At 35.8% G+C, this 5,194-nt stretch overlaps 1 non-coding gene across 1 annotated transcript; it reads left to right on the forward strand.

Moving 5' to 3' along the window:
• Window positions 1-546: 546 nt before the first annotated feature.
• Window positions 547-653, forward strand: LOC123571984 (U6 spliceosomal RNA). Its single transcript, XR_006696341.1, has one exon. It is a non-coding gene; the product is annotated as a U6 spliceosomal RNA (small nuclear RNA).
• Window positions 654-5,194: the final 4,541 nt, after the last annotated feature.

Genomic DNA, 5,194 nt, shown 5'->3' on the forward strand with positions numbered 1-5,194 from the left:
AGTTTCAGGAGGGGCTAAAGTTAATAATGGCATAAAAGTACCATCCCAAGAGTGGATATAGATTCTTGAAAAGAAAGTGTTGTTTATAATTTCACGAATCCCCCATGTGGGACCTATGTTACTCAGGAGATACTGATTGACAATGTCCCTCACAGGGTCTCCCCACCATCTGCTGTAACTCCTACTTCATTCTGAAGAGCTGAGTCTAATTCTTGTTCTTGGAGAAAGTGTCTTGAGGCAATTTGGCCAATTTTTCTGGTTCTGCAAGGTCACCATTGGCTCCATAGAGCATCAGAGATATAGCTATAAGCATGGGTGTGGGAAAGAAGTATTGACAAATGTTGTATGAGGAAGCTGTGAGAGATGAAGCCTTCCTCTACTGTTTCCAATAGACTTATTGGTATGGGTAAGAGAAATGGTGATCAAATCATCATCAGAACCCTCTCAGGAGGATAGAAAACCAACCAGTTTGGAGTTAAAACAGAACATTGTCTTTCACAGGGAAGACTCACAGGGCAATTCTGAAAGGCAAAATATTCATATTTCATGCTCACTTTGGCAGCACATGTACTAAAACTGGAACAATATTGAGAAGATTAACATGGTTCCTGTGCAAGGATGACACAAAAATTCATGAAGCATTTGTATTTTTACTGAGACAGGGTCAATTCTGCACATATCAATATTAATCTTGAATGTAAATGGGCTACATGCCCAAATTAAAGGGCACAGAGTGGCAAGCTGGATAAAGAAGCAAGACTGAATGGTATGCTGTTTTCAAGAAACCATTTCTTATGCAATGACACCCTTAAGCTCACAGTAAAGAGACGGAGAAAAATCTACAAAGCAATTTGAAAACACAACGCAGCAGGAGTTGCTATTCCAATTTCAGGCGAGATAGATTTTAAACCAACAAAGATTTAAAAAAGAGAAAGATGAGCATTACTTAATGGTAAAGGGTTCAATTATTTCACTGCAGATTATGTTCTCAAGGTTCATCCATGTTGTGGCATCTGTCAGAATTTTCTTCCTTTTTAAGGCTGAATAATATTTCATTGTGTGAATGGACCACATTTTGCATATCCATCCATCCATCCAGCCAGCCAGCCAGCCATCAGTGAGCACTCGGACTGCTCCCAAGTTTTAGCTGTTGTGAATAATGTTGATTTGCATTGTTTTAAATAGCAGAACTTACAGAAGGGATGAGAGAATTTTGATTCACTGGCCCTCTCTTCCATGGACATTCTAGGCTCAGAAGACTGGGTTACTAATAGGCAAAAGCTGAGAAAACACTTTTAAGTTTGTCTTGAGATGTCTGTTGGCTTCTCAGCATTTTACTGAACCTGCAATTTAAAATGGCCTCTTCTACCTGCTGATGGAAACAGATGCTCAAAAAGTAAAATAGAGCAAGTTTACCTGTTTTTTCATGGCTGAGATTCATTCTGTGTATTTTTAAGCACAAGCAGATGCACCCTTGCTACAAGATAAACCAGAATTCTTCATGGCCAGGTAGTCTGAACCTCATTTAAAGGTACCTACAGTAAGTCAAATACCAAAGGGACTTTTTACTAGGAGTTGTACCCTACAAGGTGGTTCTGGATGACAGGATTATAGGGGGGCTCTGTTGCTAATGTTATACTCTACCTACAGAAACCTGTGCAATTTCAGAAACAGTGGCCTGCCAGGGGTGGGGCGTCCAGGGTCAGTGAGCTCTACTTATCAGGGCACTGCTGTCAAGTATCACTTGGAATCCCTTGGGAAGGGCAGTAGGGAGAACATTTTCAGGGATGCATACCTGAAGTTACCTGTGCTTCTCCTCTGTGTAGTGAAAACAGTGAAGTGTATAGGAGGATGTCTGTGAGTAGTCCAGCTTAGAGAATTTGACTTTGGTGGATTGGAAAGGCAAACCCAGAAATAATTAGTGGTATATTTAACATATTTATTAGGAACCAAAGCCAAGAATCCTAGTGTTGCTAAATGGTCCTAAGTGGTGTTTGCTTTTGCATTGGGACAGGAAATATTCCTTATGCCTAGTGATTATTCATTTTATTATTTATATCAGGTTTACATGTTTAATGTCACATCACTTTTTAAGATCATTTCTACAAAATCTAATTTTTTTTTTGTTTTCTGTAAATATTGTGTACAAAATCAATGTCACACTTGGCAAGAATGAACAAATAATTTTATTATTTAAATAACTTCAAACTGATATTCTGTATAGGCATTTTCTTATCATTGTTGAACACGATAAATTGCTGTTTATTCAGTTTTCTTTCTGTTCTAATAAACACACATGCTCCTTTTTGTATGCACGTGACACATTTAATGTTCTTTTAATCAAGAATGATTAAGTGAAATTGCAGGATTTTCATCTGATCAAGTTCTGAATTTGAGGAGATACTTTTTTTCTCATTTTCATTATTTTGATTAAAAAATAAATCTTCATTAAATTAATCATTTGTAGTATCCTGTATGCTAAACTTAGCTTGGTCATGTTTAAGTAAAATATAGTTTCTTTCATTTTTTTCACTTAAATAAAAATAAACAAATTACCATTCTAAAGAGTTTATTTTTTCAACTTGTTTGGCTCTTCACTTTTATGTATACTACTATGACATAAAAGTGAAACTCACTTTCAATCATCTGAAAGACTGTAATTGTTTTCCCAGTATAAGAAATTACATTTTCCCCAAAATATATTAATGTAAAAATAACTAAAACTTATTTTCCAAAAAGTTTTATCTTGAAATTAAAATGCAAAATATAACTTATACATTATAATTTTCAAAAAATATTTCAAATCATTGTATTCAACTGAACATTTTAATTTAATGTTCTCATTTAATTAAATCCTATTAAACATTTAATAAAATAATGCTCTTTTACATATTACATGAAAGTGAAGTATTCATATGATGTTAAGTCTAGACCTAGTAATGAGAATTGTTTAATATAATAAATTTGTCATGTCTACCTTCTATGACTGTTAGGGTTGTATGTAGAATGGGAATTTTTTTGCTCCGTGAGAATGTATTGTATTCATGCCGACAAGAAGAAATTGACTAGTTAATTATATTGGTTTTTCTCCTATTTAAGCACCTCTGCTATTCATATCCTCCTCTCTCTCAAGCTGTGTTTGTGTCAGATAGGGAAGCTATAGAATTCACACACTTTCTGGCAGTTGGATGCAATCACCTTTTGTTTTGGAGGACATGGGCAAGAAATGTTTAAAAGCTTTTTCTTGGGGCCTGAACAATTATTAGGCACAAGAGTTGATGCTGATGTTTAGGGTTAGGGTTATAGATTCTGTTATTAGCACTGAGTGTTGAATTCTGAGATTCAGAACCCTTTTTTTTTTAAATAAATGATATTTATGATATGTGAGACTCTCTAAAACTTATGACCCTGATCAAAGATTCCTTTTGCCTGGGTCTATGGGCAACAATGGGGAAAATGTCAATTTTATTTTTTCTAATATATAAGTGAATAAATTGATCTATTCATTTTGTCATTCTATTTTTTAATAGTTCAATATTAACTGTACCATGGAGAACACTGTCACACTTATAAAGGCTTTACTTTCAGAGAAATAGTTGAGAGTCATTTCGAAGAGTGTGAAGTTAAGCAGAATTTGATGATAAAATCTGATTTTCCCTCCTTGTTTCTATTTCAAAGATAAAATCCTGCAAATTTTAGCTAATGTAAAATATTTTAAATATATTTTACTAAGTTCAATTAAGTTACTGTATTCAATTTAGTTGAATAAATGTTCAATTTTTAAAATGAGTTAAAAATATTATTCTAGAATGTGATTTTTTTTTTTTTTTTTTGCTTGATAGCAAATGAATTTTGACCAGTAAGACAGTGAAGCAATTTCATAAAAATGAAATACTAATTGGAAGCTCCTATCTGCATTGGTTGATCTGACAAGTTGTGTATATAGAAACCAACCTATATGGAGACACGAATGTCAAAAGAAGTTTTACTGACTATAGAAATATGAGATGGCCATTATATATTCTTCAAGAAAAAAAAAATATGGCAAAGGATAATAAAGGTAATACTGCTAAAAATATCCAGATTGTATTGAAGAAAATTGTGAAAAGAAGGACCAGAGTCAAGGTTATTTTTCTAGGTTAGTACACTTGTTAAAACATAATCATGGCCGGGTGTGGTGGCTCACGCCTGTAATCCCAGCACTTTGGGAGGCCAAGGTGGGTGGATCACAAGGTCAGGAGATCAAGACCATCCTGGCTAACGTGGTGAAACTTGTTGCTACTAAAAATACAAAAAATTAGCCAGGTGTGGTGGCATGCACCTGTAGTCCCAGCTACTCAGGAGGCTGAGGCAGGAGAATCGCTTGAACCCAGGAGGCGGAGGTTGTAGTGAGCCGAGATTGTGCCACTGCACTCCAGCCTGAGTGACAGAGTGAGATTCCATCCATCTCAAACAAAACAAAACATAGTCATATTGGCCGGGCACGGTGTCTCACCCCTGTAATCCCAGCACTTTGGGAGGCCCAGGTGGGTGGCTTACCTGAGGTCATGAGTTTGAGACCAGCCTGGACAACATGGTGAAATCTCCTCTCTACTAAAATACAAAAATTAGCTGGGCGTGGTGGCAGGTACCTGTAATCCCAGCTACTCAGGAGGCTGAGGCAGGAGAATCGCTTGAACCCGGGAGGCAGAGGTTGCAGTAAGCTGAGATCATGCCACTGTACTCCAGCCTGGGTGACAGGGCAAGACTTCATCTCAAAAACAAACAAACTAAATAAAACCATAATTATATCAATGGATGAGCCCACCAACCAATAATGCAAATAAAATGCAAAGCTGAATTTATTGCTTACTTAGGTAAACAATAGTTATGAGAGTCCAGCAAAGTCTTCTCAAGCAAAGCAGATAATTAATCTTACACAGGACTTTGGGGGATGCATAGTGTGGAGGGAATGGTAAATTTTCAAAGGTAGGAGTGAGCTAATGCCAGCTTTAGAAATGTGGTAACTCAGAAGAGAATGTTGTTAATTGGCTGCTATGAGATTCAGGTTTATTGTAGTATGACCATTGCTGATTTATTAAATACATTTAAGATGTGCTCTTCTGGTTATTTGTGGTTCTAGAAAAAGATTAATTTTTCTATGGTGAAGGAAATGATAATATTTCATCCCAAAATGTAGTTCTTTGACATATTT

The sequence above is a fragment of the Macaca fascicularis genome, chromosome 2 (genome assembly GCF_037993035.2).
Source record: "Macaca fascicularis isolate 582-1 chromosome 2, T2T-MFA8v1.1".
Classification (NCBI taxonomy): Eukaryota; Metazoa; Chordata; class Mammalia; order Primates; family Cercopithecidae; genus Macaca; species Macaca fascicularis.